Genomic DNA, 25,461 nt, shown 5'->3' on the forward strand with positions numbered 1-25,461 from the left:
AGTATGTGTAAGAGGTAAAACAGTGTATGTGAGAGGTAAACAGTGTATGTGAGAGGTAAAACAGTGTATGTGAGAGGTAAAACAGCGTGTGTGAGAGGTAAAACAGTGTATGTGGGAGATAAAACAGTGTATGTGAGAGGTATGTTTTGTGTATGTGAGAGGTAAAACAGTGTATGTGACAGGTAAAACATTGTATGTGAGAGGTAAAACAGTGTATGTGAGAGGTATGTTTTGTGTATGTGACAGGTAAAACATTGTATGTGACAGGTAAAACAGTGTATGTGAGAGGTAAAACAGTATATGTGAGAGGTAAAACAGTATGTGTGAGAGGTAAAACAGTGTATGTGAGAGGTATGTTTTGTGTATGTGAGAGGTAAAACAGTGTGTGTGAGAGGTAAAACAGTGTGTGACAGGTAAAACAGTGTATGTGAGAGGTAAAACAGTGTGTGTAAGAGGTAAAACAGTGTGTGTGAGAGGTAAAACAGTGTATGTGAGAGGTTTGTTTTGTGTATGTGAGAGGTAAAACAGTGTGTGTGAGAGGTAAAACAGTATGTGTGAGAGGTAAAACAGTGTATGTGAGATGTAAAACAGTATGTGTGAGAGGTAAAACAATGTGTGTGAGAGGTATGATTTGTGTATGTGAGAGGTAAAACTGTATGTGAGAGGTAAAACAGTGTGTGTGAGAGGTAAAACAGTGTGTGTGAGAGGTAAAACAGTGTGTGTGAGAGATAAAACAGTGTGCGTGTGAGAAGTAAAACAGTGTGTAAGAGATAAAACAATGTGTAAGAGGTAAAACAGTGTGTGTTAGAGGTAAAACAGTGTGTGTGAGAGATAAAACAGTGTGCGTGTGAGAAGTAAAACAGTGTGTAAGAGATAAAACAGTGTGCGTGTGAGAGATAAAACAGTGTGTAAGAGATAAAACAGTGTGTGAGAGGTAAAACAGTGTATGTGAGAGATAAAACAGTGTGTGTGAGAGATAAAACAGTGTACGTGAGAGGTAAAACAGTGTGTAAGAGGTAAAACAGTGTGTGTGTGAGAGGTAAAACAATGTGTGTGAGAGGTAAAACAGTGTGTGTGAGAGGTAAAACAGTGTGTGTGAGAGGTAAACAGTGTATGTGAGAGGTAAAACAGTGTATGTGAGAGATAAAACAGTGTATGTGAGAGATAAAGCAGTGCATGTTAGAGATAAAGCAGTGCATGTTAGAGATAAAGCAGTGTATGTGAGAGGTAAAACAATGTATGTGAGAGGTATGTTTTGTGTATGTGAGAGGTAATTACAGAATAATACTGTTCTGTCAGACGGGGATTAAAACCATGAACCTCCTCGCTGTGCTAACCACTGCAGCACCATGCAGCCCCACAGTGGATGAGTGATTTGCAACTTTGTATTTATTGTGAAAGCTGTCATTTTAGGCCTCAAAAATCATAGAAAGGTCCTGGAGGAAATGATAAGAGCTGCAGGTGACCTAATGTTTATTAAAGTGCTGCAGGTGTGCAGGCAGGTGATAATCAGATGAGTAAAGGAAACTCCAGTAGGAGCGACGGGACAGAAACAAGGACATGGCAGCAGCACACCTATGGTTAGGTGAAGAAAAAGGCCTGAAGGTTGTTGAAGAGAGATTATGAATCATGCACGATAATTGCACACACATCACAACATAGTTTAAGTGTGAAGCTGAGCCACAATAATGTAGCGTGTCATCTCCTCTAATCTGGGATTGACTAATCCCCCTATGACTCTGATCAGCAGAGAGAGAGAGAGAGAGAGAGAGAGAGAGAGAGAGAGAGAGAGAGGGAGAGAGGTAGGACGAGAGAGAGGGAGAGAGAGAGAGAGAGAGAGCGAGAGAGAGAGAGAGAGAGAGAGAGAGAGGGAGAGAGAGAGAGATAGAGAGAGAAAGAGAGAGCGAGACACACAGAGAGAGACACACAGAGAGAGGGAGAGAGAGACACACAGAGAGAGGGAGAGAGAGACACAGAGAGAGAGAGAGAGAGAGAGACAGAGAGGGCGAGAGAAAGAGAGAGAGAGAGACACACAGAGGGCGAGAGAGAGGGAAAGACTGAGGGAGAGAGAGAGGAAGACACAGGGAGAGAGGGAAAGAGAGAGGGAGAGAGAGAGGAAGACACAGAAAGAGAGAGAGAGAGACACAGAGGGCGAGAGAAAGAGAGAGACTGAGGGAGAGACAGACAGGTCTCCTGGATTCTCAGTGGACGGTTCATGGTGACCCCGCTCTCTCTCTCTCTCTCTGTGGCTGCAGGGTGGTGCATCTCTGCGGGGGTCATGTGCACCACCATCATGTTCCTCTCCACTTTGGCTCTAGTCCTCCGCAAACATTTCACCAGCCCAGTCAAGACGTAAGTTCATGTTTTATTTTTCACAAACTTTAATCAAAGCAGCATCGAGCAGTTGAACGAGCTGATTTATACGTCTTAATGTTGAAAGACTTACAGATATGGTGTACACTTGATGCATTTACTGCTGTTGTTACTTCTCTTATTATTCATGAAATTAGACATAAATAACTCAAGGAAACAGAGAAAAGTCTGCTCTGCATCTGTACAATCAGAAAGCCTCTGAACACCCACACAGGTGTTGGTGATTAGACCATGATTAGACCTCTACTCAGGAGGATGTGGAGGCAGACCACAGCTCCATCACCGTGTTGGGGGAGGAGGGATTCTCAGACTTGTTCGGTCCTTAGACTTTCTTGCATCGTAAAAAAAGTCTCACCATGCTTCAGATCTATTAAAAACATGTCCAGCTCTGATTTGCCGGATTAATTGAATAAGTCCAATAGATGTGTAGAGAGTGAAATGATAAAGGTACCTTACTATATGATCAGACATTAATGAAACATGCTATGTTGAAGTGCTGGCTTCTCTGACAACAATGCAGCAGCCAGTATGTCCTCCTTCTAACTTTAGATTCTGCTCCTGAATGCTCTGGATTTGTTTGGACCAGAGAAGGTAGGCGCTTTTAAGACACGCCCCACACAGCCGTTTTGGATGCCCCTCGGTTTGTCAGATATGAGAGCAGTTATCAGGTCAACAGGTGTTGCAGCGATGGAAGCTGGCAAGAGAAGTGGTTCAGATAGAAGTGATTGTACCCGACCTAAAAAGCCTCTGCATGTTTCTAATAAGCTCCACGAGCAGAAACGTGCTCAAACTAGGATGAAAAGATTTGCTGAAAAATGGAGAGAGGTTAGAACACAGAAAGGTTTACAGACCCATGCAGAGCTGGATAAACACTGAAGCTTCAGTGTCCACCACATGGTGACCTGCATGAGCATCGACTCTAGAGAGGAGAAGGAGACAGCTCTCTACAATGTTTAGAATCTGGACTGCAGTACCCATTTTAACCACTAGGTGTCAGAGTTACATACTGCTCCTTTAAAGCTTCACTGCTACTGCGATCTTGTGTTTGGTATTTACTCTGTCATGATGCTTTTGATGTCTTGAATTTTTATAAACACAGGAGAATCATTCCAAAACAAGGTAAATGTTGGTGAAACATACCGACAGTCTTCTAAATAAATCACAGGCGGTAACTCAATGACAGCATGTCACCCTGTTAGTAAGATGAATGTGTAGAACACCCGTTAAGTTGTAAGGTGCTTACAAAAACACAGGAACTAATGAACGCGGCATCGCTGTTTTTGACCTTGTACATTAATATTTTTTTAAAGGCCTTTAAATTACGTAACTCAAAAAACACTCCCGGTGGGGTATAGCAACAATAGTTTATGGATTTTTACTCAGACGAACAGTGACTCTCTGACATTTTGTTCCCTCTGTCATGATGCTTTTGATGTCTTTGAATTGCCTTGTTGTTGAAATGTGCTTTGTTTTGCCTTACTTGGGGGTTGTTGAAGAAAACCTGTATCCCGACCAGGTTAGGTCCACAGACTCAGTTACCATAGTAACTGACTCAGAGCTAAAGTAACCTCCCTCTCTGGCACGGGCTTGTGTTACCCCTCTTTCCTCGTGTTTGAGTGACCTCTCTTTCTGAAACGGAAAGCCCAGAGTTTCCCACAATCAGGGTTCACTAAAAACTTATAATTAATAAAGTATAAATTATTATTATTACTATAACTGACTCAGTGTTTGCAATAAACCTGATTTCTGAATCGGGCCCCAGGTGTGTCTGTAGGGAACCTCAACATGACCTGTGAGCATATGAAGAAAAACATCAGACTTACCTATGAAGGTCAAATGGAAATAGAAGCTTTCCTAAGCAAAATTGTACAGGGAAGTACTCGACGGCTTCACTGGCTTCAGTAGGAGATGTGCAAAGTTAGTAAGTCCAGCCTTGTGGTTCATTTTACTTTTGGAAGTCAAGCACGGCTCCATAATCCCATCACGTTGCCACCACCTGTGACTCTGTGGAAACCATCCCGGGTCATGAAACTGCATAATAATAACTTTATTTTTATAGCACCTTTTAAAAACACAGGTTTACAAAGTGCTTTGACAAACAAGAACAAAGCAAACTAAACCAAACCCAGAAGAACAGAAACAACAGCAAGAACAAACAAATGCAAAATACTAAAAATAATTAAATACAATTCAACAGAAAAGAACCCAAAGTGCACGATACCCAACAGACATGTATAACCCGACCATCACAAGAACCATCAGAAGAACCCGGGAAAAACAAGAACCCAACAACACGATCTGAGACCAAGAGGACCAAAGATTTAAAAAGATGTAAGAAACTAAAAGAGATAAAAGCAAATCAAAAGAGAACAGCAATAAGAAGGTAAGAGCAGGAAAAGAAATAGAGACAAGTGGTTAAAGGATAAAAAAAACAATAGTATTAATAATAATAAAAAGTAAATATATATATAAAACATAACTAGACAGAGTAAGTAAGATAAGAAATTACCAAGTTAAAAGATAAGAGGAGTTAAGAGCATAAATAAAAGGACAGTAAGAAGTTATATAAAGAAGATAAAAATAGTAAAACCAGTAAGAAAAGACATTAAGAAGACGACATCACATAAAAGCAAGTCTGTAAAAGTATGTTTTAAGAAGGGATTTAAAAGAATTGAGAGAGTCTGCGAGTCTTATCTCCTCAGGGAGGTCGTTCCAAAGTCGAGGGGCCCTGACTGAAAAGGCCCGGTCACCTTTAGTTTTAAGTCTCGACTTTGGAACGACCAGGAGGCCCCCACCTGAGGATCTAAGACTGCGGACTGGCTTATATGGTGTCAGTAGCTCTGTTATATAGCTTGGAGCCAGCCCCGTCCGTGCTTTAAAAGTAATGAGTAAAATCTTAAAATCGATTCTAAAACTTACAGGAAGCCAATGTAATGAAGCTAAAATTGGAGTGATGTGATGTCGTCTGTTACAACCAGTAAGAAGCCTAGCTGCTGCATTTCGGACTAGCTGGAGGCGAGACAGTGACTTATTTGTGATTCCGGAAAATAGGGAGTTACAGTAGACAAGTCAGGAGAAAATGAGGGCGTGAATGATCTTTTCAATGTCTGGTTGGGTTAGTATTGTTTTAATTTTGGAGATGATGCGTAGATGGAAGAAGCATGATGGGACAACTGTTTTGATATGGGATTCAAAGGTGAGATTGTAATCAAATGTAATTCCTAGATTTCTGACGGTGGGTTGGACATTGCCGAATAAGGGACCGAGGCTGCTCTTTGAAATATGAGTGGAGTTTGGCGGGTTGAATACTATGATTTCAGATTTAGAATTGTTCAGTTGGAGAAAGTTTTGTGCCATCCAGCAGTTGATATTGTTTAGACCAGGGGTGTCAAAGTCCTATTGGGTCAGGGGCCGGATTTGTCCAAATGAGACCTCAAGTGGGCTGGACTAATTTTGCCGACATCACTATAACTCAACACATGGATATATAGGCTAATGTATGATTGTATAGAAAACTTTAACATGTTGGCACATGGAAATATTTAAATGTACCACATTACAGAAGAAAACATCAATAATTATGTTTTGTTTGAGGTTATTATATTATGTTTAAATATTGCTGTTCAAGGTTAGAGAAACTTTGACACCTTATTCTACCTGCCCTGGGATCAGTGCATTAGAGAGAGAGAGAGAGAGAGAGAGAGAGAGAGAGACTTTAGATCTTTAGAATACATTTCCCCCTTCTTCCCAAAACGTCTCGTGGGCCATATGAAACCTGCTGTCGGGCTGGATACGGCCCGCGGGCCGTATGTTTGACATCCCTGGTTTAGACAGTTTCTGACAGCAGCTAGGCTCCTAGCATCCTCGGGTCTCAAAGGAAGGTATACCTGTGTGTCATCTGCACAGCAGTGAAAGGAGACTTTGTGGCGTTCAATTATTTGGCCAAGAGGCAGCATATAAATGGAGAATAAAATGGGACCTAAAACCAAACCTTGCAGTACACCACAGGTAATGTTAGAGGTAGAGGAGGAGTAGTTACCGATGGTGACCGCAAAGATTCTTTCTAAAAGATAAGAGTAAAACCAGCTAAGTGCAGTATCCTTTAAACCAACCCATTTTCTGAAATGATCAATTAAAATTGTGTGATCAACAGTATCAAAAGCTGCGCTAAGATCTAAAAGAATTAAAATTGTGCCCTCCCCTCTATCTGCTGCTAAAAGAAGGTCATTGGTTACCTTGAGGAGGGCCGTCTCTGTGCTGTGACAAGCTCTAAAACCGGATTGGAATTTCTCAAAGAGGTTATTTTCAGTCATAAAAGATAAAAGTTGTGTTGAAAAAAAGCAGAGGGGACTACACCTTCTGCCAAGGAACTATTAATAATGGATAAAATACTGGGTCCAACTGTGTTAAAAACCTCTTTGAGAAACGTTGTGGGAATAAAATCAAGGCTGCACGTAGTTGATTTCATGTGGGTTAAAATTTCAGATAAAAAGGTCAAGGACACCGGCTCAAAACTGCTAAAATAACTGTTAAGTTCCCTGCTGGTGTCTAAAATACGGTCTGGGGGAATGATTTGTTGCCTAATGTCCTTGACTTTATTAGTAAAATAAGTTAAAAACTTCTCACACAGATCCTGAGAAGGATCAGTAAAATAAGAAGGGGAGGGGGTGGTGATTGATTCTAAAACCTTAAATACAATTCTGGGGTTAGAATGATTGGCTAAAATCAGATTAGAATAAAATGCTGCTCTTGCGTCTTTAACTGCCTTTTGGTATTGTTTCATTGTATCTCTCCATATTTCATAGAATACATGCAAGCCTTTTTTTCTCCATTTTCATTCTTTCCTTCTGCAGTCTCTTTTTAGATCCTGAGTCAGTTCGTTTAGCCATGGCTGTGGAACTCCGTTAGTCTTTATAGGGAGCAACAGAGTCCAGCACAGTTTGACAGGTGAGATTAAAAGAGGAGACCAGCTGCTCTGTGTTAAAATTTTGGTAAAAGGCAGTTGAAGAGACAAAAATAAAAAGCTCCTTTAACTTACTAGCAGACGTAGAGTTAAAAACCCTGCTGCGGACAGGTGCCTTACTAATAAAAGGTGGCTGAGATAAAACCATTCTGAATAAAACCAGTTTGTGGTCTGACACACAGATATCCTTTGTCTCAAATTTGTTAGGGCTGAGACCACTGTATACAACAAGATCAAGTGTGTGGCCCTTAGAGTGAGTGTGTTCCTGTATTGCCTGATTAAGGTTAAAAGATTCTAGAACATCCATAAAATCACCCATGAGGGACTGAGAGGGGCAGGGACTCTCTGACATTTCGTTCCCTCTGTCATGATGCTTTTGATGTCTTGTGTGAACTACTTTGAATTGCCTTGTTGTTGAAATGTGCTTTGTTTTGCCTTACTTTGATTTGTTGAAGAAAACCTGTATCCCGACCAGGTTAGGTCCACAGACTCAGTTACCATAGTAACTGACTCAGAGCTAAAGTAACCTCCCTCTCTGGCACGGGCTTGAGTTCCCCCTCTTTCCTCGTGTTTGTAAAGCACGGACGCTAATATAACAGAGCTACTGACACCATATAAGCCAGTCCGCAGTCTTAGATCCTCAGGTGGGGGCCTCCTGGTCGTTCCAAAGTCGAGACTTAAAACTAAAGGTGACCGGGCCTTTTCAGTCAGGGCCCCTCGACTTTGGAACGACCTCCCTGAGGAGATAAGACTCGCAGACTCTCTCAATTCTTTTAAATCCCTTCTTAAAACATACTTTTACAGACTTGCTTTTATGTGATGTCGTCTTCTTAATGTCTTTTCTTACTGGTTTTACTATTTTTATCTTCTTTATATAACTTCTTACTGTCCTTTTATTTATGCTCTTAACTCCTCTTATCTTTTAACTTGGTAATTTCTTATCTTACTTACTCTGTCTAGTTATGTTTTATATATATATTTACTTTTTATTATTATTAATACTATTGTTTTTTTTATCCTTTAACCACTTGTTTCTATTTCTTTTCCTGCTCTTACCTTCTTATTGCTGTTCTCTTTTGATTTGCTTTTATCTCTTTTAGTTTCTTACATCTTTTTAAATCTTTGGTCCTCTTGGTCTCAGCTCGTGTTGTTGGGTTCTTGTTTTTTCCCGGGTTCTTCTGATGGTTCTTGTGATGGTCGGGTTATACATGTCTGTTGGGTATCGTGCACTTTGGGTTCTTTTCTGTTGAATTGTATTTAATTATTTTTAGTATTTTGCATTTGTTTGTTCTTGCTGTTGTTTCTGTTCTTCTGGGTTTGGTTTAGTTTGCTTTGTTCTTGTTTGTCAAAGCACTTTGTAAACCTGTGTTTTTAAAAGGTGCTATAAAAATAAAGTTATTATTATGCAGTTTCATGACCCGGGATGGTTTCCACAGAGTCACAGGTGGTGGCAACGTGATGGGATTATGGAGCCGTGCTTGACTTCCAAAAGTAAAATGAACCACAAGGCTGGACTTACTAACTTTGCACATCTCCTACTGAAGCCAGTGAAGCCGTCGAGTACTTCCCTGTACTTAGGAAAGCTGAAGGTCAAATGGAAATAGAAGCTTTCCTAAGCAAAATTGTGTAGGGAAGTACTCGACGGCTTCACTGGCTTCAGTAGGAGATGTGCAAAGTTAGTAAGTCCAGCGTCATGGTTCATTTTACTTTTGGAAGTCAAGCGCGGCTCCATAATCCCATCACGTTGCCGCCACCTGTGACTCTGTGGAAACCATCCCGGGTCACGAAACTACATCATTAATGATGTTTCCACACATGCACAAAACTCCTTGAGTTGAGCCGCATGTGAGAACACAAAGGTCCACAATAAACCACTGCCCTTGTTATGTTAAAACGGTGCCAGAGGAGAGGGGCCAGATAATCGAAGGCTCTACCTCCCATACTAGTTTGTAGCATGGGAGGTATGTAGGTACGACAAGCATTTTCGGGCGTAATGTTCTCGAGGGGAAAGACGGCACCGTGAGGTCTTCAAGATAAGATGGTTCCTGACCATTAAGAGCTTTGTAAGTGAAAAGAAGATTTAAATATTCTGTTCTAGATTGATAACATCTTGTGAGGAGCATGTTAGGGGTTAGAAAGAATTAGAAACCACAACTCTGAATGAATTAATAACAAAAACGCCTTATAATATTCAGAAAGTTATACAAAGTGGCCTGCTATCAGGAGGAATCCAATCTCTTTGTTCTCCTCAGAAGGGAAAAACTATCCATCCATTATCAATACCGCTATTCCCAGCCACACTCACATTCACACTCGGGGTAATGTAGAGTCACCAGTTAACATAACGAGCATGTCTTTGGACTGTGGGAGGAAGCTGGAGTACTCGGAGGGAACCCACACATGCCCGGGGAGAAAATGCAGACTCCACACAGAGAGACTCCTGTCAGCAGATGAGGCCTTGCTGTGAGGCAATAGCTCTAACCACCGCACCACTGTGCAGCCCGGGTCAAAACTAATTTATATTGTTTTTTACACTTTGAAAATGTCTTGACAATCAATCTAATCACTTCTTTCATGTTGGGAGGATAAAGTGTTGAGTTCCAACAGCAGGTGCATCACATTAACTAGATCAAGGTAAAATGAAAATACATTTGCAAAGCAAAGTTGAGGATGTGAGTGAAGGTGACCTCAGTGACATCACAGACGTACACTAGCATATATATGAGGAGGCAACAGAGGAGGGAGCCGTCGCAGTGGAACCCGAGCCTCACCTGTAACAGAAGACGCTTTGAACGCTTCCTCGCAATTATCTGTAAAATTCAGCACCATGCAGATTGTCGTTTTGAGCATGCTTTTGATTGTTACTGTGTCAGCACTGTTTGGAAAGCATGTATATGTGAATATTTCAAAGCGATGGCAAGAAGCTCGAGACTACTGCAAAGATAAATACACTGCTCTTTCCCCTTTCACTACACCATTGGATCAAGAGAGACTGAAAAATGCAACAATGGACAAATTGAATTCCAAAATGACAAAGTTGGTCTGGATCGGCCTCTACAGAGACAAGGAACAAATGTGGAGGTGGACTGGAGAAGAACTCGCAACAAATATACAAACATGGGCTGATGGAGAACCTCTGGACAATGAGACATTTGCTGCGACTTACTGGCATTGTGACCGAAAAGGGTGGCATGGTGTCAGATCAGATACAGAAATTCCCTTTTTCTGCTTCAACCTGATGGTGGATGAGGTGAAGAAGACCTGGGAGGAGGCTCTGGAGCACTGCAGAGAGACTCACACTGACCTCACCAGCCTGAACTCTGAGACTGAGCGGCTCCTGGCCCTGAGCGAGATCCAGCACAACCACATCACAGAGTGGGTGTGGATCGGCCTGCGTTTCCTTGGTGATCGCTGGCTGTGGGTGAACGGTGACCCTCTGGTGTACGAGGCCTGGCCCAAAGGAGACCAGGAGCACCAGTGTCCTCTCAGGAAACGCTGCGGAGCTCTAACCAAAGAGGGACACTGGGAGAACTGGGACTGTGAGGAAAAACTCCACTTCATCTGCTATTGAATCTGTCATGTTATTAATGTTTTAACAGAGGTGGGCACAGTGAATAATTTGTTTTAACTTCCATTCGTTCGTAAAAAAAAAATCAATTTTATCGAAAAAAAACTAAACCATCAGATTTTCGCCATGTCAATAGATCCGAGTTCTTAAGATGATGAATTAGAAATCTCAAATTACACACGTGTCTGTATGAAAATCTTCAATTAACAGAAACTTTTTTGACATGTCATCACCGTCTTCACTCGAGCATCACTCCAGAAATTCATGTAGGTGACGCAGCACTTCACAATAAAAGCACCGGGGCAGAGAAGGGCATTTTGGCTCGTTATCCAATAAGCTCTCTGAACTGCAGCAGGCGCTACGCTCTGGTTCATCATGAGTGAGCAGGTTTTTGATGTTAACTTTGCTTCTTTGCTTTTTTAGTGACATTTCAACGTCTAAAATGAAAAATATTTTGTTTAGTCAATTGTTTTTTTAGTTGTAATGGTCATGATTTTAACACTAGGCATGCTTCAAGAAGTTGTTTTACACTTCCACCCTCAAACACTAACGTAAGACAACGTACTGTTATGCATCGAGGCATGAAGATGTGGAATGATCTTCCATCAGATTTTGCAGACGATCTCCTTGGTGTGTCAGGGCCTTTACTCTGCATTGTTTAAGTAGGAACAATAATTATAAGATTTGTCCAACACTGTATTTTATTGATTACATAGATATAACGTGAACATATGAGAGATTTCCTTTTTGACTTGCAATAGGTTCATCTTGATGTTTTTGAGTGTGCTGTCATTTATTCTATTTTTGTATTTTTATGTTATGGACTTTTAATATTTTAATTTGTGTGGATTTTAAATTCATGTTTGTATGAGTGGACCCCAGGAAGAGTAGTTTCTACTTAGGTAGTTGCTAATGGGGATCCAAATAAACGAATAACAGAGTGTAAAAATGTAATTTCCCCTCACAGGAATATTAAAGAATATCTTCTTCTTCTTCAGCCTGTCTGAGGGTAGAGCACACGTTTTTCAGACTGATGGGTTCAAAGCTGTATGGGCTGTTAGGCAGGTTTTGTGCTCACTGGTTGAGGATGGCGCTTTGGTTTTAAATTTTTATAATGATGGGTTTTTTTTGTGTTTTTGTGAGGTTATTTATGCATCCCCAGTGTTGGGCAAGTTACTTTAAAAAAGTAACAAGTTACAGTTACAAGTTACTTCTCCCAAAAAGTAACTAAAGTAGTTACTGAGTAACAAATTATAAAAGTAACTAGTTACTTTGGAAAGTAACTATTGCGTTACTTTCAAGTAAATTTTTAAATGCTCAAATGTGTCAAAGAATTTGGACCCCACCTCCACCCCTCTTTAACAGAACTTAAAATACATGTGTATTTATAATGAATATTATAATGAAATGGACACTTAATACAATCAATAATTAACAGAAACAGTGTACACAAATCTAAACTATTTTAATGTTGCTGTGGGACAAAGTGAGACTAGCCTCCAATCAAATGTCATGTATTATTGTAGATATTATAATTACTATGTTTATATAGTGGATCTGTAAAAATGACATAATAGATGTTTTGGAACTTTTTATATTTATTGCACCAACAGGCCACAACTAGGCAAAATTAAATTATATTTGTTAAGCAATGTACCAAAAATAAATAACAAATATATTCACTCTTTGTAGTGCAAATTAAAAAAACTTCAGACAACTGGTAGACATACTGTACTTCAAGTATTTTCTTCCTCGAAAAAGTAGAACATTGTAACAATATGAAGTGCTTTCAATATTACTGAAAAGTGCAATGTATAGCAAAACTAAGGCATCCAAATATAAACAGGTAATACATTAACAACAAAAAATACATAAAAAAATAAATCTCTGGCTTTCTCATTGACAAGCTCACCTCAAGAGGCCGCAGCCAGTCAACAAATAAATCTAAATTAATTTATGCTCTTTAAGCAATGTACCATAAATGTATCCAAAAAAATATATACACTCTTTTTAGTGCAAATGTAATAAGATGCAACACAACTTCAGACAACAGGTAGACATACTGTATCCAACCTTAGCTCCTGAACATTCATTCATTCATCTATCCATTAATCTATCCATCCAACCAAGTCATCCAACCATCATTCCATTCTCCCCATCCATCCAAGCCACCCTATCTACCTATCCATCCATCCATTCTTGCCATTGAACCAGTGGTTGTATCGCAAAACCAAAAGCTTCTCAAACTTCTGGTCAGAGAGCCTGTTCCTCTTTGGAGTTAAGACTAGCTTCCCCAGGCTAAAACGTCTCTCTACTGGGGCACTGGATGAAGTGGCTGCATTATGCTGCAGTGAAATTTTCTTTATCAGTGCAAATCCATTAAGAGAGTCTATCCCTTGTTCTCCTGATTTGAAATAATCTGCGACTTGACTTTCAGCAGTAGCAGAGGTGTCATCCTCATCCTCAAAGGAAAAGAACTCATCCTCTATGGCAGAGTCTGTGCTGAGGTGGCGTGTTGGTGGGCTGGTACCTGCTTGCTGGTCTTGGTACAGGACAATTTTCCGACACTCTTCCAGCAGACTTGCCTTGGCCTTGTCCTTCCTGTCCTGTGTCCGCAGCCAACGTAGTTTGAACTTGGGCAGAGTCACAGCAGCCAAGACAGCATCCTCGCTTTCCAGCACCTCTGCAAATCTTGTTTTGATTGCCTGAAATGATACATAAGGAGGCAAAGTCCATATTATATTATCTGTATCTCTCTATCAAGAGAGAGAAAGGGAGAGAGAGCATAATAGATTATTATGAGCATATTTATATATATTTAATTTTACATTAGCCTATATTTCTTTCCATATATGTTAAATACATTTTGAAATAATGCCTATACATTCTATTTCTTTACAACAAGGCTTTGAAGGTCCTTCATCTATAGTCCTAATACCGGTATCATAACTGTAAAAGCTAGGCTAGAATAGAATAGAGTTAACTTTTCCCATCCATCTATATCAATAAAATTAAATTATTGGGCAATTTGTTAAAGATCTAAAATAAATTAAAGTTCTTACTGTGACAATTGCCTCTGGAAGGTCAATTAGGATGTGCAGGCCACTCTTCAGTTGCAGGGTCTTGAATATCAATGTCTCCAGTGTGGGTAGGAGTATGCTATGGTAACAATGATCTTCTCCCTGAAGAATGTTTAAGGCTACTGTAAGTGGCTTCATGACTGTACAGTACTCCCTAATGAACTGGTGTTCTTGCTCTGTGATGGCTGTCAATCCGAACTTGGACGAGATGGTGTTCAGCTCAACCATAGGAATCCCACATATACGAGCCAGGGCATCATAAAATGAGTTCCATCTTGTGGTGTATGGGACTAACAGCTTCTTTGAAATAACATCATGCACAGTCTCTGCGGCCACCGTTGACTGACTAGCCTTATTCCATAACCCTGTGCATTTTGTGGTAGCGCTTCTGTAAACCGCTTTTGTTCCTGGTGTTGACAGTAACCACTTGTCAACATCAGTGCATGAAACCAGGTTCAGGGTGTGTGACGCACATCTCTGATGTGGCGGTAAAGTGTTCACAACTTCATTATCATCATCATCAAACACAACAGGGGTTTGCAAGGCATCACTGATGTTGGTAAACGTCACCTCATCCTCGTCATCATCAGAGTCATCCTGCTCGACTGGCTGGTACCTTTTGAAGGCCTTGACAAAGCCATTATCTGTGACTGTTGTTGTGATTTTGTGTGATATGCCATAGGAAGAGTGGATATTGTCAAGCTCCGTTGCAATTTTTTCATGTGTATGGCGTCCCTTGAACCTCCTGCATGCCAGTGCTGCCTTACCTCGCTCCATGCTTTGCGGATTTATCCAATGTGCCGTTACGCCGAGATGACTCTTATTACATGCAGTCCAGATGTCTGCTGTGGTAGACAAATATTCTAATTTCTCAAATGTCTGTTTGAGCTCGACATTCATTTGAGCATATTGGGTGTCTATGTAGTTCGCAAACGTCTTTCTACATGGCAGGCCAATCCCTGCTCTGACCGGTATTTTGGCAACTAGTGCTCTGAATGACTCCGACTCAACCATCGATAACGGCAGCATATCCTCCACAACATACCTGGCTACCAGTTTGTTTAGCTCGGCCTGAGACAAAACGTGTGGTGGTGGTGGGGCCGTAAAATCAAACTTCGGTTGCTTAGGTTTTGTGGCACTGTCTCCTTCTCCTTCGGGGGTCTTCTTGGCCACTAATTTCGTGGAAGCATGTAGCGTTGAAAGATGTTTCAATAAGTTTGAATTGCTCGACACCGACGTGGAGAGGCTTTTGACTCCAGGGCATAATGTGCATTTCACGATTACACTCGTTCCTTTAATTTCTTGGAAGGAAAAGTAATGGCTATACTTCCATTTACTACTTACATCTACTGTTGGATTATTTGGGCCATTCCTGTTTCTCGTTGACTCACTTGTGTTGTTGTGTGTCTGACTATGCATGCTTTCGAATTTGTGTAAACAACACCGCCCAACTCTACCTCTGATTGGCTCACCATGAAATTTTACTCTACCTTAGCCAATCGTCATCATTTATGCGGTTGTCTCGTGTCCGCACTCACCAAAGAGGAAGAACAGTAAGAAATATCTTTGCCGCTCAGCTTAGAGATCTAGTTGGTCTGATGAAAAACAGCTTCAGTCATAGTAGCGCACCACATTTTTTGGCAGTAACAGTCACGGCGTTATAATGATGGGAAGAGTAATCAATTAGATTACTCGTTACTGAAAAAAGTAACGCCGTTAGTAACGCCGTTATTTATAACGCCGTTATTCCCATCACTGCATTTGAAATAAGTATTTAAGGATTTCCTGGAATGTTGCATAAATAAAGTTACTTAAAAGTCAAAAACTCTACTTCTTCTTCATCATCTTCTTCTTCTTCTATTTGATCCTGCCTATAAACCCCTCTATTTCAGCCCTGCTCAGAACAGGCTGTTTCTGTGTCTGTACCTTTAAATATGTAAATGAGCTGTGTCTGACCACGCCCCCTCTCTGGAAGGGCTTGGGTGTACTCGGTGCTTTCTCGCTCCATGTCCTATTGTTTACGGTGAGAAGGCAGACTCAAAGGGCAGAACAAACACCTAGCTGTGGGAGTGTCACCCACCTGGGGGAGGGGCTACTGCCCTTTGTGATGTCATGAAGGGTGAAATCTGGTATCAAGAAACAAAAATAAATCAAAACCTGATCTGAATTTGAACTCATTCAAAAAGTCCAAATGAGATGGGTTTTTTTTTAAATCAGAAACATTATTTACATTAAAAACCAGGCGGGAACAGGAACAGCATCCGTCTGAGCAAACACCTGAACAGACCGAATACCTACAATAACAATGAGCACGTACAATATAAAGTCGCAGTAACACAGGAGCAACGACTACAGGAGTGGTGTTTGGGTGAAGAGACTTCCAGGTGTGATTTATTGCACGTGTACGTGTAGGGCACAGTTAGACACAGTTTGTGTTTCACCATAAACACTGAGGCGTTTAGAAACAAACTCAAGTTATCCTCTTGTAACAAAACCTTCCATTATAACACAAATCAAATTTTAGAGAGCACACTGTCATCTTACTGACTTTAAAAACAGTCCTCATAGTGTTTACTTCAGAACGAGACGTTTCTCTTCAGACATTAACGTCTTTAAAAGAGCAATATGTAAGATATCTACTGAACTTTAAAGTGACCTTACTATATGATCAGACATTAAAGAGTCCATATTCTGCCCTTTTTGGGGTTCGTGTATTTAATCTATGTTCCTACTTTTGTATGTTCACAATAGCTAAAGTTCTAAAAAAAGTGTCTGTTTTCATGAACTGCTCCTCCTTGCTCCCTCTCCGCTCTGAGTCTGTCAGCTAGTGATGTGTCGGTCATGAACGATTCGTTCAAAACGAACGAATCGTCTGGGTGAACGAACTGAACTGAATCACTTACTAAAAAGATTCAGTTTATTAAATTCTGATTCACAGACAGAGCTGCAGAGAAGTACTGAACGATTCGGTGAACGAATCATTTGAACGAATCACTTTACTGAACTGATTCTACTGATTCAGTACACTGAAAAGAACTGCTTTTCACATCACTACTGTCAGCTACGCTCTGCTGAGCCCACACTGTTAGACCCCACGTGAGCCAAGTCTGCTCTGATTGGTCTGCCGATCCACTCTGTCGTTATTGGTCAGTTGCTGAGCGCGGTTCTCGGAAATGTCCCGACTCTTTTACCATATTGGGAATGCAGCCACTGGCTCCGTCCGAGGAGAGCATAAACGTTAGCACCTTAGCACTACTGTGCTACAGCAGGCTACAGCATATCGTGGGCGTGCTACAGAAGTTAACGGGCGTGCAACATGAGCTGCTGGGCTTGCCACAACGAGCCAATGGGCTTAGATCAGAGATAGATATCACACTGACAATGACGTAGGACTGACAAATTTTTATCGAGGGGGGCTAGAACCGAGCGTTACATGCGGCTAATGCTAAAGCTAACAGGATGAGGTAGGAGAAGCCGCGTTTCCACGGACTTTAAATTTTTGCAAATAGATGTGCCTAAACATGCACAGGATACATGGAAAACACACTAAAGAGCATATAAAACCAGAAAAAGCATAATATGGGACCTTTAAGGAAACATGCTATGTTGAAGTGCTGGCTTCTCTGACAACAATGCAGCAGCCAGTATGTCCTCCTTCTAACTTTAGATTCTGCTCCTGAATGCTCTGGATTTGTTTGGACCAGAGAAGGTAGGCGGTTTTAAGACGCCCCCCCACACGGCCGTTTTGGACGCCCCTCAGTTTGTCAGATATGAGAGCAGTTATCAGGTCAACAGGTGTTGCAGCGATGGAAGCGGGCAAGAGAAGTGGTTCAGATAGAAGTGATTGTACCCGACCTAAAAAGCCTCTGCATGTTTCTAATAAGCTCCACGAGCAGAAACGTGCTCAAACTAGGATCAATATTGGAGATGCTTTTGAAAAATGGAGAGAGGTTAGAACACAGAAAGGTTTACAGACCCATGCAGAGCTGGATAAACACTGAAGCTTCAGAGTCCACCACATGGTGACCTGAGTGAGCATCATCTCTAGAGAGGAGGGGGGGGGAGACAGCTCTCTACAATGTTTAGAATTTGAACTGCAGTACCCGTTTTAAAAGCTAAGGCCTGGCACACACGAAGCCTGCTGATACGTAATTGGTCAATACAGCTCAGACTGCTAATTTACTATGAGCTGAAATCAGAAGCCTTCCCATGCTGACAAGCGATCACATCAGGCTCGTCCTTACAGTCTCTGGTCGAGCGCTTGATTTAGGATATGAATATATAAATTAAATCAGACCATCCTGCAAATGTCCTGCTACGTTCTCACATCAGCTGACCCCGACTTCACAAAGAGAGTTCACCAGGGGGCTGGCAGAGATATGGCTGGGTACAAATATTCAGCGGTTTGTGTTCACACATGCAGCTCACCCTGAATATTTCAGGACATATTTTTTAGGAGTTTTGTTTAAGTGTGAAAGTCCCGTAAAACAGGAGGAAACGGATACTCGGGTGCTGGAGAATACATTTGTGTGCAGGTCGTCAGGTATTGATCTCTCCACACAATTAGGTGTAATGCTGTGCGGCGACTCTGTGAGAGATCCACGACAAAGAAGAAACCACAACATGAGTCATGTTTCTATAAGAGCGCTCTTCAACCTTCAGATGCTCGACCCCTGAGAAGGGTCTGTCCTTGGATCTTCAGCTCATTAAGGCGATCAACACCTACGGAGGGATGAAGCTCTATACGTGGGGTGATTAGCGCTGCAGTGTGGTGCCTGAATTGATTCCAGGGTGACCGTGCGCCAGAGGAAAGAGTGCCGGTTGTTATGAAATGTTTTTTGTCTCTCTCAGTGAGTAAACTGAAGGGAGTCCGACAGCCGGCGCCGGCTACAAACTGATAAACACTCATTCTAAATGCCAAGATTATTATGTTGAATCAGCGGAAACACGCCTGGTTCTGGCGCCCTTTATGAACGTTCTGGTGCATAAATGCCAGAACTATAGATCTTTCTCGGCTTCAGACATTTTCTTTAATTATGACATTTTAGCAGGAGTTTTATGGAAGGTGTAACAAAGCTTTGGTATTGAACAGAATATTTGTAATGAGTCTGAATGTTGTTATTTTCCAGTAAAATGCCAAAGAACTAACGGATAATTACTCTAAGGGGGGTGACACCGTTCAATTTAACTGAAAGGCACATTATTAATGACCTGCTATTAAACAAATCAAATGCAAACAATCCAGATTAAACGCACAGTATGTAGATTCCACCACCAGGGGGCTCTCAATCAAAACAATGACAAAAGATGACGTTAAGGCTGGTGGGGAATCATGGGAGTGATTCTCTCTGCTATTCTCTGATGAAAACGAACTCCGAGTCGACTGTAGTCATGACGACCGGGTGAAACCGACCTTAGGAAGAGAATCTGTATCCGAGTATAACTTACATGACGTTTTTTATAGCAACAGCAACAGCAACAGTACGGCAGCTTTCAGTAGCAGCTCACGCTTCCTCATGCAGCGGTCTTTGATGTAACATCCTGTGTTTCCACGGCAACGATGCACATGTCGTGTCTGTCATGCTGGCTTGCTCATGGTGTCCGCAACGAAAGACATGGGGTGTGACAACTATCAAATTAAAACCGCAGGCGGTGATGAAGGGCCTGTGCATGTCGGGGTGTGGCTAAGCAGCAGACTTTCTCGCAAGCTAGATTTTGTGCAAATTTTGGAGAATTCAAAAATAGAAAAAAAATTGATTTACAAACTACTCTAGCTGTAGGATATAAGAGCAATTCATGCTAGCTAGCAGCTGACAGTTCATGACTTTCTCCGACCTTCTTCAGATAACACCACGATCATCACTTCACTCTTTCCTCCCAAGTGTTTCTTATCAATCTGTCTTCCCCTTTATGCTTTCAGTCTTGGCATAGTATTGTAAACAGTATTCTAAACTTAGTTCTTCCCACTTGACCCCGTCCCTCACATCCATCTCTTCTTCTTCAGGTTTCCCAAAGGCTCGGGGAAAAAGGAGGAAGCCAGCAAGGATGGCAACAGAGACGTTGCAGCATGAGACTTAGTGTGTGATCCACCTCAGGTAAAAAGAGATGAATATGTTTATGGTGTTTAAATGAATCATTTATAGGATGCATTACAATGAGGACTTGCACGATTACGCATTGATGCAAAGAAATCGATGCTGAAGGGATGGAAATTAGCATCTACCACTTGCCAAAAGCAGGCATGTTTTTGTGCAGTGTCGGGTGAATTTACAAAAGTATCATAGGCTAACAGAGTGATTTGTGATCCCGGTCTTCTGCTTGTTCCGCTCTGACTTTATGGGCAGAGCCAGACGGTCCTGCACGCTTACTGTCACCACAAGGCTCCGCCTCCTCCTCATGTCAGAGTGAGTGTCAGTAAGCTCTCTGCTCAAATTGCCTCAGCCCCCTGTCTCTTGAGGCCCTGCGCAGCACGGATCAGCATCTCCATTAGAGCATGTCTACCTGTTTAAACTGATGTCTCGCTGTCTTTAGTCCAAGATGTTTAATAGGCAGACTGTGGCGGTGACTTGAGCTTAAAGGAGTTCCACTAAAGCTGCGATCATTCGATGATAAACACATTCTATTTCCGACAAGTTCCTCACATTAAAAGTGTTTGGCCTATATGCTGTTGTAGTGCTTTTAATGTGAAACATTTATAACAGGAAGCAGGGTGTTTTCAGCAGGAGCAACTTGCTAGAGAGAGAAACAAAAAGTCAAAACCGCACAGATTCAGTTAGGAGCTACACCATCCTGAGAAGTGAACACACGGTGACTTATAATCATGACTTATACATCATCTATGAATCAAAATTAGGACCCATTTCTTGGCTGCGTTTAAAGGAGCTTTTCAAAATGGGACGGCCTCTGACACGCCGTGGTGACACAATTGCTCAGCACCGAGGATGCAAACCCTGAATTGAGACACAGCCATAGCTGAAATAACTCCCCACCCCAATTTGCCTAAATAAATTCAGTGAAGTGCATTTCTACTTAACTTTTTGCAATCCAAATGGCCTGGGAATAAATCCTCCAGTTGAGTTTTTTAGTGCAAAGAAAACAGGTGAACTTCTCCTGTATAAAAGTGGCATCATTAAAGTGGTTAGTAATAGCTGCGATCATCCTTCTTCATACCACTGGAGATCCGCCTTTATTACATCAGGTTCTTTACATTTTGTTCGAGGCTGTACATTGTGTTGGCTTTAAATTGAACATCATGTTCTCTTGTATAACAAACACTGACGGGGTACTTTAAGCTTATGTAACAGTGGCTCATTGTAAAGCCTGTGTTACCTCTCTACAGATGTATAGATCAGCCTGCAAAGAGACAAAAAGCATCGAGAGAGCCGACTCAATACGTCCGTGTTCAACAGGTGAGACCTGATCAACCTTTTGTTCTGCTCTCTGGCGTCCTTGAATGTTAACAACACAAAGCCATTTCCTGTTCATCAGAGACAATGAGATGAGACCTGCACCAAGCTCCTGAACATTTTCCAAACGTTCAGAATCAGAATCAGAATCAGAATCAGAATCGGGGTTTATTGCCAAGTACATTTACACATACAAGGAATTTGACTTAGTGTATTTGTGATAAACAATTAACAAGGAAATAAAAGCAGAACTAGCAATAACTTAAATAATACAGTATAAGAAGCTATTACAATATAGAAAATAGAATTTAAAAATTTAAAATATAAAATAAAAATAATAAAAAGGGTGGAGGCCGCACTTGTAAACGCACACACTTTACAGAGACCTTTTCTTGCCCCCCCCTCCCTCCAGTAAACTGTCCTCATGAAGTCGAGGTAAGGTGACACAGCAGGACAAAATCTGAAAAATAATCGCCGGCAGCAAATTGGAAGTAATGATGGCTAGTGCGATCTTCTTGCACGTAATGAAGCTGATTCTTGATACTGTGAATACGTCAAGATACACACAGCGTTGATATGAAGGCAAAGACTGTCACCATATGCTTTGTCCACCATCTTGTATTTCTGCAGCATGTCCTGACTTCTGGGACCGACCCCCCTCCAGTCACTGAAAATCTCCCACTCTGAGGGACGTGTGAATAAGCAGCTCGAGTGAGACTTCAAAGGAACTTCATTGTACATGAGGAGTGCACCAGGGCTGTTGGAGTTTTTGTGCCTTGCTCAAAGGAGTACTGACCGAGCAACTCCCCAAAAACCAGACCATACTTTGGTCCATCCCGGTTCCCAACTCAAGTCACTGCAGACTGAGCTACCGCCGACCTGCATTTATTTAATGCACATGAGGATTTTCTGAGCTTTTATTTGGCCGTCAAAGAGACCGCAGTGTGGTCACAGCATTAACAAAAGAGCAGCGACCTGCACGGGGTCACCTCCCCTCTGTGTTGAACAGTATCAGTATCTAGGATCGGGTTTCACTGTAGGACGCTGTTGGACGTGGTTGGCGCAGAGTGACCCGGCACACACAGAATGAAGAGGGGAGACTTCATCGTGGCTGCGAGGGGAGACAGCCGGGGGGGCGACTGATGCGAGTTTGCCGGAGCACTGGAGGGATGTGAGAGAGTGGAGCATAGAGAAGAGACAAGACCACAGAGTAAGATCTAAAACTTTCCTGCTCGGTTCTTCTTATTGTTGTCTTTTCACAGCGGCCGGGACAATGTCTGCTGTGGTTTTTCCCTCCTCGGTCAACTCTAAGTCGGGTTGTACCGATACTAGATCTTAGAAAGGACACCAGAAAAAGAGAAACGATACAGAAACCTTTTTCAAAACCAAGACCAAAATGACAAACCTTTGGCACCAAATATGACATTCCACTAACAAAGACCAGATCGAGAAAGATATTGATTCAGAATAGATTATTGTGATGTGCATGGTGGATGATCGGAAGATTGAGGGTGGATAGATGAAAGGTATGGAGGGATAAAGGTAAGAGTCGAGGGTTGGAGGTAGGGGGGGTAAGAGTTAAGGGAGGAAGAGGTGAATGTAAGGGTCAGGAGGTTTTTATTTATTTTTTTATTTTTTATTTGTACATTTTATTTAATTCAAACAAACAATAAAATTAAGAAAGAAAAAAAACATAAAATCCCAAATTGTTAATGAAAAGGAGCAGAAAGAAGACTAATCTAAGGCTTAAATATGAAACATTTGGTCTTCATTCCTGAATCAAGTTTTAAAAAACTAAATTTCAAATCCTTTTAGGTCTTCACTCGGACTCAGGTGTTTCTCCCTGCAGAGGCGTTTAGAGCTGTTACATTCATCTGCCTGATTCTTTTTGATTGATTGGGTATTAAATCGTGTTCTAATTAATGTATTAATGAGCTAACTTAATGAATCCATTAACATGGATGTATTATGTTGAAGTCATTACGAGGAGCTGACACTCGACGCTCCGCCTCGAGTCAATAAAAAAAGATAAATCTACCAGTCGGCGTAGTTTAGTCTCCAGCTGTGTGTGAAGTTTTATTTATCTAGGACGTAATTATCTCCTCCAAAGTTTTAATTATCAATCAAAGTTCCTGACGGACAGCTGTCTGATAAATGTAGGGAAACTTACAGACGAGTCATTGTGTCACCACATCTGGATCAGAGAACAAATGGAACTTGAGAAACTTCAGAGAAAACATTTGATAATAAAGGAAATTAATCTGTGGCTAACATAACACCAGCTGGGAATTTACACATTTGTTTTTAGTATCTTGTAACACAAGGAAATGCTAATATTAGCTTTGAGCTACTAAATGTTGAAGAGATACGATACGATACACCGCCACAAGATATGTCACGATACGACACGACATGATCGTATCGCTTATGCAGCTAGCTGTTAGCTGGTACATTCTGTCCATGTCAGTTGGATTTTGGTTTGTTTTGCTGGTTGGTCCTCCATTTAGGACGTGCATCTCACTTTATGCTTCGCGTTTGCTGTCGTCGCCATGGTTACTGTATGTCTGTTGTGCTTCCTGCTTCGGTCAGCATGCTTCCTGATTGGTTATCGTTCCATTCCACGTGACAATTCACAGAGGCCGTCCTCTGTGTTCTCCCCACACAACAGGATTTCTGATCGTTGTGTGGGGAGTGCGTTAAAGATCGGTGCCTCGTGGAGTTTTTTAAAATGTTATCCTTAAAAAAATTAAACCATTTTCTGTGTGACTGATGAAAATGTGCACAAGTGTGTCTGCATCATCTTTCTCTGAGTGGTGAAATACATCATCATCCCTGTGCTGCTTCTTATCCCCCCCCCCCCCCCCCCACATACACAGATGTGGGTTGCAGATGTGGAGGCTGTCCTCAGGTCCATGGCGAGACAGCTGGTGAGTCTATGGGAGTCGGTGGCGTCTGAATCATAATGATGATGAAACTGGTTTCTCTCTCTCTCTGGGTTTGAATGTTGTTGTTTGTTCATCTTGTGGGCAGTGAAGTGTCAAACTAACTGACCTTCTCCTCTTCCCAGAATGCATCTCTGGAGAAATATCCTCGCCATGAAAGAAGTCGTCCCCCTTCTTTGGACCACTGCAGGTCTCTCTCTCGACGACCTGCTGATCCAGAGGGGCCGCTTTAGACGGGTTGGAAGTGTTTGAAGGCAGAATTCAAGGAAAATCTCACATTGTGGCACTTAAACTGAAATGTGTCAGAAATAAAGCCTTTCTGAATCACTCACGCATTGGTGCTCCTTTATTAGGGGGGTTGGGGCATGATTTACCTTCCTTAGATAGGACAGCTGAAGAGGGATCTGTTCCTGCAGGGGGCGCTGGAGCCTCATCGATGGCGGTCTCCATGCTGGAAATGCTGTCTCAGTCTAACTTTCAGTCAACCTAACGACAGGCTGAGAGCTGAATAGGGTGGCTTCTTGCCTCCTGACAATATTGGACTGGGTTTCAAATGTTTGCTAGCGGATCAAGAAACAGCATAAACAGGAAGTTAGCATACTAGCCTATGTATGCTCGGTTGTTAACAGGTAACACTGCCGCTAAACAATTATGTATTCTGATCTGTTTCACCGCTAATAATAATAATAATACATTTTATTTAAAGGCGCCTTTCAAAACTCTCAAGGTCACCTTACAGAGCAGAGATAAAGACAACAAAGTAACAACACAACGATCAAATGAACATTAAAAACACAAATGTACAGGATGTGAAGGAGTCATGAGACCGGGCGGAGAATGATCAGACTGAATATGCCAGTTTAAAAAGATGTGTTTTGAGATGAGATTTGAAAATGGAGAGAGAGTCGATGTTACGGATTTGTGTTGGGAGGGAGTTCCAGAGGTGGGAACGCGACACTCCGAGAGGCCGAGAGAGTACAACCCTGCAGATATTATTCAGAACAGACTGAGACGTAGCGTGAGGCTGTATCGTTAGCGGTGTCATCATTAGCATTATCAGGCTAACAACTGCTACAGGTGATGGGTTTTCTTTGTTCCTTTTTCAGAGCACATGAGTTATTAATGTCTG

The 25,461-nt window shown here is 41.7% G+C and overlaps 1 long non-coding RNA gene across 3 annotated transcripts; it reads left to right on the forward strand.

Moving 5' to 3' along the window:
• Window positions 1-1,909: 1,909 nt before the first annotated feature.
• LOC136180404 (uncharacterized) lies at window positions 1,910-24,663 on the forward strand. 3 transcript variants are annotated; one of them, XR_010667081.1, is made up of 5 exons: window positions 1,910-2,352; window positions 19,989-20,079; window positions 21,324-22,600; window positions 24,267-24,317; window positions 24,458-24,663. It is a non-coding gene; the product is annotated as an uncharacterized lncRNA (long non-coding RNA). The 3 variants fall into 3 exon arrangements; XR_010667082.1 differs by lacking the exon at window positions 21,324-22,600; XR_010667083.1 differs by lacking the exons at window positions 21,324-22,600; window positions 24,267-24,317.
• The last annotated feature ends 798 nt before the right edge of the window (window positions 24,664-25,461 follow it).

Source organism: Labrus bergylta, chromosome 1 (assembly GCF_963930695.1).
Source record: "Labrus bergylta chromosome 1, fLabBer1.1, whole genome shotgun sequence".
NCBI lineage: Eukaryota > Metazoa > Chordata > Actinopteri > Labriformes > Labridae > Labrus > Labrus bergylta.